This window comes from Notothenia rossii (assembly GCF_949606895.1).
Source record: "Notothenia rossii genome assembly, chromosome: 11".
Classification (NCBI taxonomy): Eukaryota; Metazoa; Chordata; class Actinopteri; order Perciformes; family Nototheniidae; genus Notothenia; species Notothenia rossii.
Genome location: NC_136910.1, coordinates 13,184,130 through 13,206,086, shown reverse-complemented (window position 1 = coordinate 13,206,086; position 21,957 = coordinate 13,184,130). Strand labels below are relative to the sequence as shown.

Below are 21,957 nucleotides of genomic sequence, written 5' to 3'. Positions count from 1 at the left end.
TAGCACAGAGGTATCTGGGGAGAATCTGGCTTTAAAAAGGAGGCACCCAGCATCAGCCCCCCCCCCCCTCTCCCCCTCATCCTCGTCTCTCTCGACCCATTGAGCCCCCAGCGCTCCTCCACTTTCTCTTTTCAGAGAGCGGCACTTTCAACAGGGGAGAAATGCTGCCTGAAAAATCTTCCAATGATTAAAAAAAAAACAGGATTACAAAAAAAAAAAGTTTTTATATTTGGAGCATATTTGGAGCATTAGCCTTGTCCTGTCAACCAAAGCATGAGCTCAGGAGAAGCTCTGGCTTGGGATAGAAATGGCTAGCATGCTGTGTGTCACTACGCTTCCTGAAAGTGATACACTAACAGGATACAGCTACATACTTTTCAGTTGGAGGGGTAAAGGAAAAATGTTATTTGTACCTTCCTAACACACTCCACTTATAGTATATACTCAAAAAGCTAGACACATTTACATTCTTTCATTCACCATCCAAGTCAACATTTAAGGTATTAACTTGTTCTTTGTCATGCTATTTCATCAAAGAGGAGCTTGAGGAAATATTGAGTGCATGACATGGACAAAGAAAAGGCCAATTGTTTGTTTGTATACACTTTAACCCTTCTAACCTATGATGAGTATTCCGTAAGCATTGCCTTAACCTACACCCTTCATTTCAAAGAGGGGTCGAGGACTTATTTATACTCACACGGGAAGACATGAATTCAATAAAACATCTAATTTCTAGTGAAACAGAAGCTAGAGTGTGTATCGTTTTTGTAAAAATCTTTCGGATTGGATTGGACTGCTGTTAGTGGGCTTAAAATCTAGCACGATAAGGAGCTACGACTCACGCAAAGTTGCAAATTGAGGAATGAATGTCATGCGATAACTGTTTGAAATTGATTGGTAGTATCTTACGTATGCACACATGTTATTGTGTTTTGATATAAAGAATACAACACTTTTTTTGTGGCATATATTGTTAAATACTGCAGATTTTGACGGGAGTTGTGAATTAAGAGCATATAAAGATATTTCTTTTCATCTCGATGTTTAGCTGTGTGGAAGAATTTGCCATTGGGGATAATTTGAGTTTCTATATTCAGTTGTCATAGTTAAGCGTTGTTAGAAGCTCAGAAGAGGCTTGCATTAGTTATGGAAAGATAACACATGTACTTGTAATTACAACTACTCACTAAGATTAATTCACTACGGAAAATTAAGTCTGTGTGCTTACTTGCTTGGGCGATCATAGATAAGATTATAAACTGTGTGGCCCCTATGAAATGTTGTCTTTATATGTGATATTCTATTAAGCACTAACTGGCTTATATGTTATGGTTTCTCGCACATTGGTTATCACCTTTAGAACTTCAGTGATAACTAATATGGTCATTTTAAAGGGTCTGAATGTCAGTGGGCATATGCGCGTGCCCAGCCAGCCCAGGCTAAGTGCAAAGCTGTGGTGAAGGCCTCTTTTTAATAGGCTTATCTGTCAATCGGGAGTAAATTGTGAACGCTCTGCGGTGGATGTTTATGAGACCATACTGATCATCAGTTGCTCTTTTTGATTTGTCCTTCATGGGCACGAGAGCATGAAGGAGCTTATCCGTGCAGGGAAGAAGTGTATCACGTTAAGCAAGGCGCAGATGGAAGCCACTCGGAGCCCAGAGGAATCTGCGAGAAGCAAAATCATCGAGTGGGCTTGAATTTTTGGGGAAAGAAAAAAAATGCAAATGTGATGATTCAGTGTTTGGAGATTGGTGGATAATGCAGCGGTGATTGATGTATTTTCTTTTCCTCCTCTGATTTCTCTCAGGGGCAGAAGACGTGAGGCGCTGAAGTGTTTCTCCTCCTGGTGTGTGAATGGGTGGGGGGGTCCTGCGTGGTGGAGAATCAAGGATTGAAGTCATCACAGGTGAGTTTCTTTTTGTTTTCTTGTATGGATGGACCTGTAGAGCCCAGCAGGTGTCTGGGGTAAAAAGTTGGCGGTACTACTATTGAAGAATACATGTATGCTCTCAAATTATTGTCAGTGTAGCTTCAAAGATCTGGAGGTACAGGTTGTTAGCGGCAGGCTAGTAAAAGTCTAGTAAAAGTGCTGTTGGGTGATTCGGTGTCAAATCAGATTATCGTTTACATTTTAGATTTAGTTTGATCGTTATTTCAATGCCCGCTGACAACAAATAAGTGATATTAAATATTTTTACAACATTTTGATAATTTCATCTCTTTTTTGCCATTGAGGATCATCTTGCACCCAAGAAAAAACGTGTGTGAGACGTTTTTTGAGGTTACATATCTAAATAAATATAACGTTCAGAGAAAATACCGTATATGTGTTTAGGGTGCTGACAAAATATCACATAATATTTCTTCTGATAAACTCATTTATAAGAGCTAGTGTGGCTGATTTGTTTGCTAGTGCTTGCGGAGGGGCCCTCTGAGTGGCTGCTTTTGGCGCAGACGGTTTTATTAGAAAGTGCAGGTTATACCAATGTTGTTTATCTTTATGTTCTGTAAATCTGAGAGCAAGAATGAAACATTTAATAATTTGAGAACATGATGAGCTATTAACATTTGTGTTAAAGTCCCTGAGACTCAAAGGCTTTGTAAGGACTTTTTATTCCCCGAGATGACTTTTGGTCTCAAATTAAACAAAGCTTGTTGCTGGAAACAGATATCTGCCTCGCCTGTCACTACAGTTGATTTAAAGACTACAACTTTGTTTGCTCGGATATGCTCTGTCGTCCGCTGTGCTTGAAAGTCTTTTGTAAACATTTGATGGTGGGCAGCAGTTTCTGTGTGGTCAGCGTCAGCTCACCTTGCAAAGCATAAGGAATTCATTAGGAGCTCCTGGGGGGGCTCTGAGTAACAAAGTGCAGAGATGTTGCGTGTGTTTATGTCTTTTGCCGGCATCCAAGTCCATAGGCAGTCTGATGAAAATACACACACACACACACACACACACACACACACACACACACACACACACACACACACACACACACACACACACACACACACACACACACACACACACACACACACACACACACACACACACAGAGAGAAACAGAAGGTCATGGCTATCCTCTTTACCAGCAATCCACCAGTTCATCCTTATGCAATATGTGGCTCAGTTCTGTTAAAAGGGAGAATTATGTGGTGGAAAGGGAATGTAATTGGTTCGTCCACTGTATTATACAATACAGCTATGGCTTCATGGATTAGGAATTGGGACATCCCACACACACTCAAACACACACACACACACACACACACACACACACACACACACACACACACACACACACACACACACACACTGAATATATAAGAGTGGTTAATCTTGATTAGAGCAGTGTGAATGCTGACAAATATGGTGCCCTGACAAACATCTGCCCGCCACACAGCTGAGTGGGATAAACCAAAGTGATTATTGTGGAAATGTCAGGCGAGGTAGACAGTGAGAGCAAATGCACGAGGGGGGGGGATACGACAAGAACAGGAACATGACATCAGGGCTTCACAGTCAGTTCTCAGATTTTCCCCTCTCACTGTTGACGTAAGGCTGCCTTTGCAGAGGGAAGATCTAGCTGGGTTTGATGATAGCTGGAGAGGCTGCAGTGAAAGAAATAGCGACAGACTCAAGAAGAGAAGTGTGATCTCAGAGGAGGATAGCCTTATATGATCACCAGAGATTAAGTGTGTAGGACTGTATCTAATGAGTATTGCTTAATCTATAGAATGTCGGAAAATAGTTAGTAAAAACTGAATATTACACCTTCTTTACTCGGTCCTTAACAAAAAGAGAACCTGTTTTTTATATGTTTTGTTTAATCTTTCCATTTCACTTAAATAGTTATTTACATTTTATCAAGGTTTATATGTTAATTTGCCAATTTATTAACCAACCAGGTCTTTAAGCACTGAACAGTTTTTGCTAGTTTAATTTCAGTTGGCTGATGTCTGAAGGTTGCAGGGCTGGTCAGGGTAAGCCCTAATGAATAATTGCTTTCCTCTGTGAAATGTGAGGGGTGCAGACATTCTGTTAACCTCGCTTAAAGGGAAAGAAAGGGGGAGGAAGAAAAAAAATCCCCTTCCTGTCAGTGGTCTTTCTTCCTCTCTGTTCTTGTGAGATCTGGAACTGATAAGCGTGAGGCCTCTGGTAACTGAACAGGAAGGACAGAGGGCCCTGCCCCTGAGCCCCTGCCTCTGCACACATGTCCACCTCCCCTGCACCGGGAAACAAAGAGAGCACAGCCCGCCACTTAACTTCAAGTTTCAAGCTTATTTGAAGGATTATTATCACTTGTTGGGGTGAAATCTAGTTCTGAAGGGAATTTCTGTTGAATAAAATAACAGAGAGGCATTTTAAACAAACAGTTTTATGCTAAATGAATGCTTTGTAGCAGCTTCACACCCATGCGCAATCACAACTCCCTTGTTCAAGTGACCAGTGTTGAGTCAAGTGGAAGTACTTTATTAAACAAGCACATGGCAGTGAGGGTTTAACATTCAACCCGAACACCCAGCGGTCTGAATGACAAGCTGTTAAACTGATAACTGTGATAGGACCGTTGTTTCTATTCTTAGATGTTTCCTGAAGCAGGTGCTTTAAACGGGGGAAGCCACAGGACAAAAATGTAACATAGAGTGAAGTTTCAAACCCAAAGAGTGACTTTTGTTTGGATAAGTGGTTGAGCAGAGGTTTGATAAACGCGTTTTTATGAACTCCAAGGTATGTGACGAGTGCACTTTGCTCTTCAAACAAAAGTTCTTAGGAACTACTTTGAGGTTGTCGTGCAAACAGAGCAACATGTGTGAAGTATTTACTGCCTGAAAACAGACATTTAAAGACACGCTAGGTGTAAGATCAAGGTTATAAACAACAGATTCTCAGATGTTAATGAATGAAAATCTCCTAGGGTATACTACCAGGATATTTTTTAATATGTAAAAATGTCTGTTTGGTAATAGAAGTATTCGTAAAAGTACTTTTACAACAGACCTTCAATTTTTATTTTGCTATTAAAATCACATAAGCCAGAAGGTGTATGTAAACGATGTGTAAAGAATGTCTCACATACGTTTTTGTTGTTTATGCTTAATTCCTGCCTCATTACTATGTTTTTAAATAATTATCTTATATTGCCTTGTTTGTTGTCTGCAATTCATGTCACCATGGTCTTGAGTTAATAAAACTAAAACTAGCCAATCAACATTTGGGATGGTACTTAATCTTGCATTTATGGGCCCTTTTGTAGATGAACTCTCCTGACAGGATAGAAATCACATTTTTACTTTACATTGCATTTAGCTGACGCTTTTATCCAAAGCGAGTTACAATAAGAGCATTCGACCAAGAAGATACAAACTTGAAGAAAACAGAATCATATAAGTACATCAGGTTTCATAGAGCCAAACATTTCAAGTGCTACTCAACTAGCTTTAGATAAGCCAGTCCTTTGTTAGTATATAAGTGCTTTGTTAGTAATGTTATTGCTCGAAGTGGAGTCGAAAGAGATGAGTTTTTAGTCTGCGCTGGAAGATGTGTAGGCTTTCTGCTGTCCTGATTTCAATGGGGAGCTCATTCCACCATTTTGGAGCCAGGATAGCAAACCCACGTGTTTTTGCTGATGGTAACTTGGGTCCCGCTCGCAGTGCGGGTGCAGCGAGCTGTTTGGCTGATTCAGAGCGGGGTGCACGTGCTGGGGTGTACGGTTTAACCATGTCCTGGATGTAGGAAGGGACTACATGACGTGTAGAAGTTGCTACTATATAAAACAAATACCAAGCACATCATCAGAATAAACAGCTTGGGAATTAAACTGAACACCTCGTACCGATGTGAACAGTGAACAACTATCCATGGATTTAGCCCTTGAAGCTATTGTGTCACCATGACCGAGATGGTGCAGACTATTAACTCAAGGCTTCATTATTGATGTGTAGCAAGTGAATGGAAAGATGATTGCTTTTACACTACTGCCTTGGTACAAGATAGCACTCAAGCCAGGTTGACTTCCTGCTTCCATCTATTATCTTATCAGTCTGGTTTTTCCTCATGTGGAATTTCCTTATAATCACCTTTTAACAATGCCTGCCTATAGAAACTTTGGGAATCAAAGGCATATCTTTTTCAGAGCTTAGGCTGTGGCGGAGATGTTCCGGGGTGGTATCCTTCCCATGAGAGAATGCGAGATAACGTGCCAGGGTGACAGCTGAATGATTAGCTCATTAGTCACCGGAGAGAGAAAGTGGTGGAAGAACATGGCATCCGTCAAGAAAGTGCCTCTTTTTGGGAGATAGCCTCTCCCTAAACACCGCCCAGGAATCTTGTAAGTCTCTCCCACTGATCTAGGAGCCGGAGGGCCGGGGTCAGGGAGCAGAGCTGGAGCTATCCCGGTGCTCTGTTAGCTCATCATGACCCATAGGAACAGAGCAGCATAACACCGAGGCAGAACTCCGTGTACCGGACTAAAAATAAACGTGGCGTCAACCCATCCTTCACATAGTCGCTTACGAATGAAGACACACATGCTCATGCTTGTATAATGCGTGCACCTGCCTTCAAAGGCAATCGCAACCACCGGTGGTAGTCGAGGACATGTCAGAACATGTGTGATTGACAGGCTGACTCAGCGGTACAACATGTATATGTTCACGGACAGATGTTCTTCGCAGCCTGCACTAATAGTCTCACTTCACGTACAGCAGGAGGAAGCCATTAAGTAACACTTGGCTCCGAGATGAACTTCCCCACTGCTTTGTGACCCTGTTGAATCTCCGAGCCTCCTTTACATATAATGCTCCTTTGTATCGGCTATCTGTCCTGCTCTACTCAAACAAAGACACTGCACTAAAAAGAGTATTGAACAAATGGTGTCGCACTTGCTTCCTTTGATGCAAAATCAAAGCTGATATCCCTTTTGACTTGCCTTCCACGGATAACTTGTCAATTTCCTGCTCATGATGAATAGCCTGAATATGCCACGCTTCATAAGCCAACATATGAATTAATGGCATGGTGCAAATTGTTTTAAGAACACTTGGCATTGAGATGCTGTCGGCTTTTGAATGGTCTACCTCAACACGACCACATTAAGAAGCTTTTTTCCTGCTTGATGCATGCCACATTATGCATTTCTCTGTCTGTGAAAGCAGTAACTGTGATCTCATTAGGTCTGATACACTCTTGTTAGAGAATATAACCAAGAACCAACAAGCTTGACTTGACTCCACACAGCTTCTGCTAAATGTAAAATGTCTAATGAAATGATTATAGTAGCAACGCAGCAGGGCCCTGAAATTAGCCCATCAGCTGGTCTGACTGCCATTAAACAGGCCCAGTTTGCACATTTATTTACAGCAGGAAGACAAATATAAGCCCAGATCCTATTCCGTTTACAAGTTCATTTAGTTTTTTTTACTGTCAGTTTATTTTACATTAAACGTCATCTTTTCTACAACTCATAGGTATTATTCTATTTGTCCTAATGACAATGTAAAAGCAATGCAACATTGTGATGATGAGAGATTCGTACCAATCTTCTCATTAACTGTTAGGAAGAAACAAATAGTCTAAAATGTCTAACTATAAAGTTAGCTTCATTTACTTATCATTGATATTATGTACTTCAGTAAAATGAACTGCAAATGATCCACATCTCTTTGATATTTCGAGAAAATCCAACCGAAATCATATTTTACTATAACAAATAATCACATTTGGTGACATAAAAAAGTGTGACATTTATTTCAAATGCACTGATATGAAATAAGGGAGATCTTACCAATTCATCTTTTCAAGCTCTTGTTTGATTGTGTGTCATACAATGAAGTCAGATCTTGTTTGAAAGCCCAGGAATTTGCGGCAGACAGGCTGATTCTCATCAATTTGAGATACTCTTGGTAATTTTTTGGTATCAAAGAAGATGATGATACTGATGCTAATCCCGGTGAAGGGGATGATTGAGTCATCAAGGCAAAACAGCTGTTTTATGTGCAGCTTCCCCCCCCCCATCCCACCCCAAACTAATGGCTGATGATGACTGTAGCAGAGTGTAAGTGAGTGCAATTGACAGTGGAGTTGGAGCTTCCTCTGGGAGGGGGGAGAACGAATGAATGTGAGCGCAGGCAGCAGGGTGGCCATGAAACATTCATGCACCTGGGGACTCTTTGCGTAAGGAGAGCAAGCTGAGCCAGTAATGAAGTAAAGAGCAGAGCACTTTTAATGGCTCTGTTTGTCCTTTTTTTTAGATTAGCTATGCTCTGGCTCCTTATATCAATTGCATTACAAGTCTAATTTCATACGGTGATAACTTAAAGCTACAGCCTGCTGCAGTGCCTTATTTAAATTTGGAATAATTTAATTATGGTTAGCTTCACTGATAATTGGTACCACAGGTGTGCGGCTGGTTATAGCTCTGAGCTGGACAGCAGAAGGTGAGTTATTCCCAGCCCTCGGACCCTCTGCCCCCGGGCTGTTGACATGACAACGCAGCGCCAAATGTGGACATCCCCAGTCCCAGTTGTGCCGATTGGAACAGTTGTCCCTCCTTAACTCAGCCCGCTTAGCTCGTGTAGGGACAGAAAAGGCGAGAGAGGAGGTGCAGAGGAATGGCAAGATGAAGAGCAGAAGAAGGGAGAAGCAATATTTAGACAGCTGCACGTGTATCGCTGTCAAAGGAAGGGGGGGGGGAGGGACGGGGGAGTATTTCTGTGTCCTCAGCTAGGCCTCAGACAAACTCCCGCTGCAGTATTGATGTCACTGCACCCTCCTGACAGCAGATTGTAAATCAAAAGTCGTAGTCATCTATAGATTTACAAACACCTGCTACCTCTGTTCCTATATCATTGTAGCATGTGTAACTGTCCAAACTGAGGATACTTGTTCACACATGTTTCACGGTTAACCTATCTGAAGGCTCACTCTGGCTGTTCCCAGTACAGTAACGGTGGTTGTGATATACTGGTGGTCACATGTCTGCCGTCCTGTGCCTTGAGGTGGTGGACGGCAGCTGACTGCTCTGATTCACTGGGAACTCGACTCGTGCGTTGTGTGCCTCACAATGGACTGACTCATGCGAGGTCCACACGGCGCTTGTTCAGTGTCTATCTTTCAGACGTTTCACTGGAACTTTCTGTTTGACTTCTTTGTTGCCTATGTGTTTTGATTGAGACAGTAGTCTTTTCTTATGACTTTGCATTTCCCCCGCATTGTTCCCTTCTTTTTTTTATCCAGTGGGAATGGTCAGTTTCCCTGCCCTTGCCGTACTATGTTTTCTTGTTGCTGTTCAATATCAAACGCATGCAAAGAATATGGACCTAGAAGCTTCTTTTTACCTGACATGCACCCAGATAGCACTCCCCCACTCCACATGGTTCCCCCTTCAAACTAAATGATCCGTCTTCCAAGTATATACTGCCAGTTGTCTTAGGCCACGTTAAGGGCAATGAAATTCAAACCATGTCTAGTTGGAAGAATTTATCTTCCACTTAAAAGCTCATCAGATGCCAAAACATTTGCGTTAATGTTGTATAGCAATGGTTACTAAGGTCCTTTTAAGGATAGGAGAAGAGTGTTGCAAGATTATTTTATTTACATTATAAATTATAATGATTAAAAAAACAAGGCACATAATAAATAAACGACCTTTTCTGTCACATTTTCAATGTCTGTGTCAACACAGTCTTCTCTGTTAAATGAATGAGTAGGCTTTTGTTGGAAAATCCAACATTTGTAAAAAAAATAAGGATGATGACGTTTTTACTGACAGTGCTTTGTGCTTCCTTTTTGAAAATGTTTTCTGTTTCCATCAGCGCTGAATAACCAGTTGTCTTTGTGCTCTTCAATAAACCGTTTTTTGCTTGACGACAGCATTCAGAGACCCAGCATTAAATCTGTACCTGCGGTCACCCTCGCTCCCCTATCACATAATAACATGTGCAACACCCTCACAGCAGCCACTAATTGCTGCTGGATATTAGAGTGAGGTCTCCTAAGATACTGACCTTGCTTTAACCAATCACAACAGAGCGTGTTATAGGGCAGAGCTGTGATCAGAAGAGTCCCCGGAGCACGAACAGGGGGAATTAATTATTCAGACTGGCTGCTCGCACGTTTTGCTGGACACCACATTTAATGACATCTATAATGGCATCTTTGTGAGAGATTAATGGTGATGTGAGAGTATCAAAGCAGAAAATACACAAAAGTCCAGCCAGACAGCTCTCTGCGTGCCAGATACAAACACAAAGGGAACGATGGGTGCGAGCACTTTATAGCAGCATCCAGATTTTTCCTTTTTGTTCTCAAATTCATCACCTAGGATATTCCACAGCCTTCCTTGACTCTCATTCCCAACCTGGAACATTTTGTTTCAAACTGACATGCATGGACCTATGGTAATGAGATTGGCTTAAATATTTATTGTACGAGGAAATGAAGAGGTAAAAAGATTAGAGCCTTTCCTTACAATATTTACATCACTGCCACCACTGTTTAGGTTCTGCAGCTCGGGGGAAAGCCTGAGTTCTGTAATGATCAGTAGTCGTGTTTCCACTGACCTTTTACGAGACAGGAAAGCACTTCGATGGATTGAGAATGTTTTTGTGGTAGTTAGGAAAAAGGGAAACTTGGTATATTCTTTATTCAGGATGACAATTCTAATACAGTGGCTTTGAGCTGACGGAACATTTATGTCCTATAAATGTTTTATTCGTCAAATGATCAACTACAGCAACAAAAAAGTACTTTTATTTAAGAGAAGGCAAGTGTTTCTGCCAGTTTAAAGCACACTTTCTCAATCTGTGTGCTACTTCAAGATGAAAAAGCTATACAGATCCAATTTCGGATCAGTAAGTCTTCAAAATATATTTCATAGTACATACATAGATTCATAGATGTATCGATATATATGAAACATGTAGCAGGGAAGAAGGTTAATACATAACAACTGTGAAGCACTGCAGCTCTCACAGCTCATATTTGCTGTAAATAGCTTAGCAACAGCAAGGTTACTGACTCTGGTTGCATCTGCATTATGCTAATGTGATGAGAGCAGGAAGCCAATGGAGGCTAGTTGCACCGGATCGCTACGGGGACACAAACGCAAGACTCATCATGCAAATTAGCAGGATGGCTGATAGCTCGAAAGGTTTAATGAGAGATAAGCAGCCAGATCCGAACCACACCTCCAGTCTGATTTGGACATCGAGAGCTCTTCTTTGATATTTCTCTCCAACCAAAATGTTAACATCGCGACCCTGAGCAGACATGCAAACAATCTGGCCAGTGTGTTTCCAGTCACATGGGCCTGAAGTGAGAGAAACTCAGCGTGTCTTTCCTGGCATTTCCTGGGGCTTTCGTAAACATACAACACACTCTCTGCCTTTCTTTCTCTCTGTCACACATGCACACAGGATGTCCTCATTACACAGATAGTATAATGTCTAATGCTCTTCTTTATTTGTATAGAAAGGCAATTGATTTACAGGGAGTAGGTAAAACATCTTACTATATCAATGTGAAACGATAAGGCAAAAATAATATAGCTTCTGTTCATCTGCAACTCTTTATTATTATTTCCTGTCTTGCAAAGAATTTTCCAAATCCGATGCTTAATCTCATTTATGATTTCCTGATTAAGGGTTAAATAAACAGGGTTACAAACCGTTGTTAGTGTAATAAATATGTGTGTGTTGTGAATTAGAATAGAAAAGAAAAGCAGAAGGACGTGTGACTTAATTTTGCACTTCTCCTTTTAAATCTTCTCACACTCACCCATAAACATGTTTACAATGAATAAGCTAAATACGGGTTAAAGCTCTACACCCAGTAGGAAAATCTACGACTACTTCCCCTACAATCTACTTCTAATGCGTTTAGCTCGCTAAAAATCATATTTTAGCAATTACGGCAGCGTTGCTAAAGCCATTAATGGATGTTGTTTGTGTGCGAGTATAGCGCTGGACTCTGCCAGAGGATGGCCATGCATTAAATCATTATTCGATTTAACCAGTTGAAATGTGTGTGTGCGCACTGGTTCATCTAATTGATTTGGAGTGTTAAAGTGCAGGGTTCAATGAATACTCTAATCAAAACCTTAGAGGCTTCAGCTAAATGGTAAAGAATGATTTAATGTGTCTCAGGCTATTTTTTAAAGCCTGGAGCTTTAAGTGGATTCTCTTGCGTGTTGTATCTTTGTGATGTAGCCTATTGAGAGAGTGCAAATACATATTGACAAAAACACTTTTAAATCTTAAGCTGTCGAGTTTGAAATCAATTAAATACACTGAAATCGGGAGCTTTAAACCCACAATTCTTCTTCCATATGCATTAAGAAGTGTCAATATTCCTTATCACTATCAACTGTTTTTTTACCCATTCTTCGCCATCTAACACAATTTCATGGTGCTGATACAGAATCTAAAAATTCAATAGCTGAGCATGTATACTGGGATTATAACTTGGATTCTCTGTGGGGGATGTAGGTCAACTGAAAGGCTCTATTTCCTCAAATATTGTAATCCCCATTTGTTCTGCTTTTTTCACCAGAAACACAGCTTTAGGGTCTTTGTCCGATGACACTGCCCTGGGCAGGACAGTAGCCTTAGATGCTTTTGTCTTTTTTTTCAGAACATTTATCTACTTGTGTTTGCTCTTGGAAATTGGCAAATCAATTTGAAATTATTTTTCTTTGGTTGCCCTATTTTTCATTATTTTAAAGATGTTAAAGGGCATCTTTAGGCTTTCTTTTGGGTGGCAGAGAGAGCGGTTTGACATTCAACAAAGCTCTCAAAGCCAGAATTGACCGTGGGCCGTTGCTGTTATATGACATGAAATGTAACCACTCAGATACTGAGGCGCTTTACCGCCCTTATTTTCTAATGAGTTGTACCAAATACTGGAAAACACAGCCTCTTGTTTCCTCTACTTTCAGCTTGAACCTTTGCTCCTTGAGTTGTCCACTCTGCTCTGCTGAAGTACAAGCAGGTCATGTTTATAGTTGAACTGGGAAGGGGGTCAGCAGGATATACCCATTTAACCTTGTTATAGCCCTGCACAGAAAAAGGAAGTCATTCATTTAGTCTCAAGTGATAAAGCATGGTTGAATAGTTAAATCAGTCTGCCTTTTCATTCATAAAAAGACATCATCACTTCCCGCAGCGGTACCACTAATTCCAAACTAATTTCGTGCCTGTTTGTCTGGGCTTGAAGAATAGTCTTGTGAAACCATGCATGAACATGAAAAATGGATTTGTTTATATATCATTCCAGTATAATGGGTTTTTGGTCTGATTCAGGGACAAAACCTGATGTACCTTGTACGAGACAAAAGGGAAAGATTACTCTACTCGCTCCTGTGTTGTCTAACCGATAACAAGTATGGTACAAGACAAGGCTGTCCATTGTGGAGAGGGTTTTTTTCCACAAAAGTCATTATGCTGAATCAATGCTCCCTCGAGAAACAACCGGCTCAAACACCCCACACAGAGATGGAAGAGTGCGTCAAAATATGTTGCCGCCCGAGGCTTCTTTTTGATGGTTCAGCAGGCCAAGGTACATACCGCACACCTGCAATTATGTGGATGTTTTCAGATGGCAGAATTCATCTAATGTCCGGCATAACTCTCTGAAAAGTGAGAAAAACAAACACTAAAATCTTTAAAGAAATGTAAGGGTCACCTCCTCAAGCATATTTTACACTTACCTGAAGGTTTTGAGATGAATGCCTGCGACTCAATACAATGGAGGTGAATATATTTTTTTGCCAATCAGAGAACTGAAAAAAAAAAATGCACCAGTGAAATATCTTTCTAGAGACGGTGTCTGAGTGGATGATACACAGAACGTGTTGTCAATATTTTAAGTTACTCGTTCTAAAAATGAGTTGTATAACAAAACGTAAGCAAATAAAGCCAAAAACTGTCTCCGTGACTATAAGGGATAGATTTGCATCTCTTAAGCAGTCTGTGTTAGGAAAATCAAGTGTATATCTTCCAAGTTAAAATGTCAGTACAAAATGAAAAAGAAATACGTGCAGCAGCTCAGCAAGGATTCACTGTCTGAGGAAACACAAAGGGGGAATACAACTGAAAAGACTGACTTCAAACTCAGTGCTGAAACCTCAAATGAACTTTAACTGAACTTTTGAATGTTTTTTGCAGGCAAGAGGAGGACTGTGGGGTGTGTGTCCCTTCACTACTATTGGAGATGCTTTAGTTAGGGACAGTATGAAGAAGATACGTTATAAATTCAACTGATAACACTTTCAGCGTAATTATAATAATGCATTGTATTTATATTGCAACATTTATGCGCAAAGTGCCCCTCAGAAAAAGAAAAAAAACTAGACAAAAATAAAACATTCACATGTGTGTTGAGGCACCAAAACAAGCAAAGTTGTTAAGAGTAAGTCATCATATTACAGAATAATAAAAGCCAGAGAGCCATGGCAAAAACTAAAAGACAATACAAGCAATACAATAACATCAAGTCAGAATCAAATAGAACAATAGCATAAACAAAGAAGGCTGATAAAATGTGTGTCATGAGCTGTTTGTTGGTCACATAAACTCCTCGTCATAGATGATATACAGTACAGTGTACAGAATTGAGCTAAACCAATGTAAACCTATCCTTTAAGTGACAAAGATATGCGTTTTGTTCTCCGGGGGAATCAATCCTTTAAAATAGCGAAGCCTGACATGAGGAGATAGATGCGCATGTAGTCTTGTGTCCTCCATTCATTAAATCATGTCTGCTGGTCTTTGTCATCGGCCTGCAGCCTGTCTGGGGCGTTCCACATGACAGCAGCATGTGTACGTATGGACAGCACATTTAGCCTCTCTGTCTTTTACACCCAGGGGTCAGATAACGTCTCATTTAAAAAAGAAAGTCAGAAGGTCGTGTCGAGGGGGAGAAAATAAAGTATTTCTTCGGATATAAAGGACATATCGGGATGCTCTGAAAAATCTCCATCTGTTTGCATGACTGTGTGGAACATGGAGCTATGTGGTGGTGGATCTGCTCGAGGGGGTTATAGAGGCAAGTTGGGGGGGGAGGCAGGAGAGGGTTGTTTCTGTAAATAGCCCACTCTGCATTAAGGACCGGCATGCTGTGCAGTCCTGACCTCACCAACCAAGCCGCCGCTCACATTTCCTCACAGCGCGGGAGGCTGTGGAAGTCAGCGCTGACTGTTTCTCCACTTTATCCAGGTCAGATCTGATCAACTCTCACCAGTGAAGAACTGCAGCTCGTGACCCTGGTGCCACCCTCGCTGCCACCCAGTGTCAAAATAACACAAGCAGCTCCGCGGAGGGCCCGCTGTTATAAAATCATCCCGCCCTCATTTGGATTTTTCGAAACATCTATACTCGGATAAATTGTCAGATCAAAACAAAGTGTCGACTCAATTTGACTTCCGCATTTCTCCACATTTAGCTGTTAACAGAGAGTTTGCCTCGCAGCGTATGTGCGGTGGATGTGTGTGTGTGTGTCCCGGGAAGTAGGTCATTGATTCGGTACTTGGACACTGATTATGTGTTGGCCTAGAAATGGGCTATAATCGGTGTCTCTCATACCAAAACAGCTTTTCATAAGTGGCAGTTATTTCAAGGTCAGGACAACATTTGTGTTCCATTGCCACGTATGCATACAGACTTTATTTATCTCTTTCTCTGTTTCAACAGATTGCTGTTTCTAGAATCTGTTCAATCTCGTGAGATTGCTCATTTTAGGATACATTACCACTGGGGGGAAAAAAAGACTGATATCATGTTCATCTCTGTTTATAGAGACCAGAATGTGCCAAATCTGCAGGCATGCCCTGTTCTGTCCTTAATAGGGGGTTTGATGCACTCACTCGAATGCCATTTGAGCCAATAATGTAAATATCCGTGGTCTTTGAACAAGCCAAGACGTGATCTAATCTGTCTCTGACTCTCCAGCAAACTCTCCTGCAACACGTGTAAAAAGGGAGTTTTCATCATGAAGATGTTGGAGTAAATATTGCGCTCAAAGCTGGGAGTTAACTGTCAGCTAGCATCATCACAACTCACTCTCTCTGTCTCTCTTCATGGCTTTAAGCAAGTGCTGTATTTGATTCTGCAGTGGATTTATCCTGAGACGCCCCTCAGGATGAAGCCTTGATGTTGTTTTGTAAATGTAGCTTGGTGTAGATTTAGCCCTGTTTACAGTATGAGCTACTATTAGCTTGAAGAACTCTCTGGAACTACCTGTGTTCTGAATGCTGGTTGTATGAGGTCAAAAGGGCATGTTTGTGTTCTTCCTGTTCTCTTCCTTGGCAAGCGTGGGTCAAGAATAAACATTGGGAGCGTGCTGGCATGAATGGAGTTCTCTTATTTTTTAAAGTGGCTGTATTCCCTCATGTGCTCTTATGTGTTCTCCTTTTCATAATAACATCAGGAAGGACTCAAAATCTCAGTTTGCATATCATCTCTGGTTTGCATGAAAACAGCTTCTCATTCGCTCCACCTCCCCTCCTTGTGTCCCACGTGAACGATCCTCAGCGTGTTTAAATGAGCCCTCGCCATGTTTGCATTTGTTTAGGCAGAGAGGCAGAAACCAACAAGCAGGCACAGACCAAATCCTATCAAAAAATGACATCAGCCGCAACAGCTGCAGGCTGTGGCACTGGGAGGAGAGGAGGGAAGAGAAAGAGAAGAGAGAGAGAGAGAGGGAGGAGAACAATTGACCAGAAGCGACACGGGAAAGAGAGGTGACCTGATTGCTCAGCTGGCCAAGAGCACGGGAAGGAAGCAGCAGGAAAGGCTGGTCCCCTCAGTCTGGCCTGGCTCTGCTGCTTCTCCTCGGTCCCTCCGTGGCTTTCCTCTCCTCCCTTTCCCCCCTCCTCCTCCTTCCCGTCCTCCTTCCCGCACTGCTGCCTGTCACGGCTCACTACATCGGAACAAAATGATCAGCTCTCACCTCCTCATGAACACGGGTCATCATGGTAGCCATGCAAAGGCTGGGCCCTTTGTATTAGATAGGGATCACTGATATCTGGGCGGAGGAGGTGCTGCAGACAGCTGGAGAAGTCAATATTGTTCTGCTCTTTTACAGCACGTATATGTTAGGTTGTTAAAGTTGTATTATTTCATTTATTAGCCGTGGCCCTGAGGACACTATTCATTTCATATTTTCGCTGTAAAGGAATTATTGGATGTGTTGAGTGTGCTTTTGATTCTCCACAAGGAAACACGTCAAGTGGTTCTTTCTCAGTTCCTGTAGCTCATAATGTAATTAATTCTAATCGCAATCATCGTAATAGCTTCTCAGATCAAATACCCAAGAGCGGTCCTAACAAAATAATCCATTCCTCTGAAAAACAAACACCCAAACTCTCTCTCACACACACCCTCTCTCTCTCCCTCCCTCTGCTGTGGCTTTGGCTTGGCGAGAGAGCAGTCAGTTGGATTGGGGGGAAAAAAACATCAGAAAACAGAAGGACCTGCACATTTGCATACCTTTTTAGCATGTGGCTGAAGGAGCCTTTATTAAATTCAACTCCCCTTTGGGGTGGGCTCGACCATGAGGGGGGGAGGGGCACATGGGGCTGAGAGGGAGGGAAAGGAGGGGTGGTCTCATCTTGGAGACAGGAGGCACCATCTGAGCCAGCAGACAAACAATGTTTCCTGACACGAGAACAAGGTGGCAGCAACGGCAAAGTGTTTTCAGCAGACCATCACTGCTGTCTCTGTCTGGGCCTGGAGGAGGAGGAGGAGGAGGAGGAGGAGGAGGGGGGGGGGGGGTTGTTTCGGTCCGGAGCCAGAAACAAACTAGCCTGGAGAAGTGCGTCTCTGTGGGCACAAATAAGTGGTGCTGAATTGATAGCTAATAAATCAATTAGATGGCAATCAACCAGCAATTCTGATAATTAGCTATTAATTTAAATCATTCCTAAGCAACATATTTGTTTACGCTTACAGCTTCTTAAAAGTGATGATCTGATGTTAAGCTACTTTTTAAAGAAATGAACATTAAAGAAAAACATTTTATATATAGACTACATTTGGATGCTGACCCTAAAGTCGTCACATTCCTTAAACCTCTTTAATGTATGAATTATATGGATAAAAAGATATAACACACATTTTACCATTTGGTTTGATGCAGTAATTTGCTACATATTTCCTTTTAGTGTTTAAGAGGTCACAGAAATCTTGAGTGCACACTACAGGGGGTCTATTAGCAAAGTGTGCACTTTGTCCCAAATGTAGGAAAGCAAGAAATTCGATAAAAGCACAAGATGCTTTGTGTTTGTCTATTCCTGTGTGTGTGTGTGTGTGTGTGTGTGTGTGTGTGTGTGTGTGTGTGTGTGTGTGTGTGTGTGTGTGTGTGTGTGTGTGTGTGTGTGTGTGTGTGTGTGTGTGTGTGTGTGTGTGTGTGTGTGTGTGTGTGTGTGTGTGTGTGTGTGTGTGTGTGTGTGTGTGTGTGTGTGTGTGTGTGTGTGTGTGTGTCATATTTCTGAGGTGAAGCGGGGCAAGCCCAACAATCAGTAAGTATATGTTCAAGCAAGATACAGCAGCCTGTGGTTGTGCTGTACCTGAGAAGCTGAGATAATGAATCATTGCGGTGAAGTGAGGCTTCTCCGCTGCCAGAAAGGGGCGAGCCGTTAGCACGCTACGCTAGTTAGCCCGCTAGCTCCCCTAATGAGCCAAAATTACAAGTTGTCCTTGACAAATTATCATCAATAGGTCTCTGCCACTTGCCTCGTCACAGCAGTTCTGTTGTTGGGAGGGTTTTTTTTTTCCTTTTTTTTTTTTTTAATTGATACAGGAGCAAGGACTCATGTCAGCTCTAACATGTTAGCAGCACCATAAGTCACATTTTCAAATTCAAGTTAATGAATATGTCAATATATACGTATATTTATACGTTTACTGGTCACGAAGAAAGAACATATTCACCTTACTTTTTTAAATAAACAAGTGTATAACTTGTGAGAGTTATAGTTAATGTGAGATAGTACTACTGACTTTTGTAAATAGTTTAACACTGAGCAATAGCCTACCAACTTTTTCCATGTCTCAATTTACCTTAGCTTGTGACAGAGAATCGTGAGATCAATACAACTTTACTTAACATAGCTAACGTTGTTTGACTCCTCCAAAAAGTTGAGGGAACACATGGCCATGCACAACACTTTGTGCTAACCAAAAAATACCCTCGCTCGTTTTTGTTTTTGTAAGCCCCACCTTAGCATTTGGCACACCCAAGGCAAGGGGGATGGGAGAAGGAGTATGAAGTGAAGAAATATCACAGATGTTAGTCTGCATGAACCCCTTCCCCTTTACAGCCTTCCTGCTCAATCTGGCCTCTTTAGCCTGCGTTTTTCTTTTTTCCCCTAGCTCTCAGAAGACAAATGACTTCTTCTAACCTAATTTCAGTTGCAGCATGAGAGGGTCTGCCTCGGCGGCTGCCGGTCAATACAGTTTGAGTAGACACTGTGCAGATTCAAGCCTCTCTGGAGCCCAGTTGGCTAGTCTACCTAAAGCAACATAACTCAATAGGATTTGTTGTTGAAATTCGACTTATATTTTCTCACATTCACTTTTGTTGTTGTTGTTGTTGTGTGCCCTTGCTTATTCATGCATGAGAAAGCTTTTTACACCACATGCTGCCGGGCCAGTTGTCTGCTTGTGTGTGTGTGTGTGTGTGTGTGTGTGTGTGTGTGTGTGTGTGTGTGTGTGTGTGTGTGTGTGTGTGTGTGTGTGTGTGTGTGTGTGTGTGTGTGTGTGTGTGTGTGTGTGTGTGTGTGTGTGTGTGTGTGTGTGTGTGTGTGTGTGTGTGTGTGTGTGTGTGTGTGTGTGTGTGTGTGTGTGTGTGTGTGTGTGAGATTGCGACAGGGGTCACAGTTGCTGGTGGTGGTGCTGTCACTCATCAGACCATTCAGTGGGTCAACTTGTCCTGTCATCCACATAATCTTGCCATGTTTAATTCAGTTTAAATTAGGAAAGTCGTCTTGACCTCATCACAGCCCACAACTGGACCTGTTGAGATGCTCTGTGCCGATAACGGGCAGGAAGTGGCAGAGTGTCTTTGATTATTTGGCCTTTCTCTATTCCCCTCGGGAAATGTCTCTGCTTCAAGCCCGGCAGTCTTTTCCATAACCGGGAGGTACCTTTTTGATTGGTTCCTGATGTGTGGACAGAAGTCGTCTCTCGGGGTCCACAGCAATTTATCTAGAGAATATTAAATGACCTAATGGCCATATTATCTGCCCAGAACTAAACCGAAGGAATCTCTGTGTTTGTAAGGTGTCGAGATGTCGTGCCACCGTTCTGGCTCTGTGCTCCCTTGTCTGAGATGCAATTTACTGTGCTGTGAAAGTGTATACTCTGCAATCGAGCAGACAAGTAGAGGGATATATTTATTGAATTTCAATGAGCTGGATATTTTCCTCATTTACCAGGATTTTAATGAAAAGGTTTTTCATTGTGGGGTGATTTTGTCTTCAGGATATAATCGAGCTGAGCAGTGCTGTAGTAAAGACTGTGCTGTATTGACGCTGGCCTCTCTTAGCTCCCTCACTCTTCCCCCAACAGGAACTGGCTAATTTCCTGAACTTGATATACCATTCGGTCGACACGGAGGGAAACATCTGAGAGAGGGGATCTCAGAGAGTCCTCCACTTTAAAAAGCTTAATGAGTGTTCAAATCTCTGGGTCAACGCTTTTTAATGTTTTACAGGTGACGCAGGAGTTTTTCTCGCTGACTTTGGAGGAATCTTAAAAGGAAAAGTGAGCAGTCAGGAAATGAAAGTTTTGCAGGGTAAAGAGGAAGAACAGCTCACATTTTGTTTCCACTTAGATTCCCCTCATGCTCAGTCGTTGCGTCATTAGCGGAGTCATTCACAGATTTCCTCCATCTGCTCTCACAATGTCAGAAGGCATCGGATCACCTGCGCAGCCTTCTGTGTGTAGTTTTCAATCACTACTTCAAAGAATCCGATGCTTATCTTGGCTTAGTTTATGGAGACAAGTGTCTGTTTCTCCAGCTTTGATAGTGCTCTGTGTCAAAGGTCACAACCTTAGATGGAGGTCATTTATCTACTCAGCTCCTGGTTGGCAATATGACCCTCTCTCCTGACAGACTGACCCACCCCAACCCCCCTTTCTCTCTCGCTCTCCTTTCCTGATGACCCTACAAAGTGGCTAACACGTGTAACTTCCTCCATTGATTTAGATGGACTCTTGACCGTGGCGTGATTTGCACCGAGCCCCTCCACTAACTGAAAAGCTTTCGTCATCTTCTTCCGCGGTGTCGTTTCTTCTAGCAGATCTTTTGTTTGGCTTTCAAACGGTGGCTGGTGCAATAAAAAAAGGAATAATTTCCAGACAAAGCACTTGTCTGCCTGTGTACAGATCAAGCATTAAACTTGTGCAGAGTATTACTTGAGCCTATTGATCGGAGTCCTCTGCAGTAGAGAGGGCAGTGTGCAAAATCAATTCTTTATTTTCTCCTAGGCTTGCCTGGTTAATGCTTGTTTTTGTCAGTGAAAATGAGAGGAAAACAAGGGAGAAACCATTTACTTCCACTGAATTCAATCCTTTCCCTTTACTGTATTCAATCATTTCCCTTTACTTTAGTGGCAAAATCAGGGTTGGGCTTTGACATCTCTGTGGCCCACATACTTTTTCCACTCCTTATCTCTATCCTATTCACAAGTCTTGAAAGTTGTTGGTGGGGGCTGTCATGCATGGGTTTCTTGCAGTATTTGTATTGTGAGGTTATCTGTGTAACTGTACAGTAAAGTGTGTGTGTGTTTGTGCTGGCTTGTTGGCTCATGATTACAATGATGATATTTGTTCAGTTTTATTCTCTTTTTTTTCATGTTTCCAAATGTGGCTACCTGCAATTAAAGGTGGGGTAGGTAAGTTTGAGAAATCGGCTCGAGATACACTTTTTTTTTTATTCCATGGAATGCT

General features: G+C 41.9%; 1 protein-coding gene across 4 annotated transcripts in view; it reads left to right on the top strand.

Annotated features, from left to right (window-relative positions):
- Positions 1-21,957, top strand: part of LOC307024939 (zinc finger MIZ domain-containing protein 1-like) — a 105,731-nt gene that overhangs the window by 25,714 nt on the left and 58,060 nt on the right. For all 4 annotated transcript variants that reach the window (XM_079659448.1, XM_079659450.1, XM_079659449.1 and 1 more), the window contains exon 2: positions 1,814-1,912. The gene's annotated coding sequence lies outside the window, so the exon portion shown is untranslated. The remainder of the gene's footprint in view (positions 1-1,813; positions 1,913-21,957) is intronic.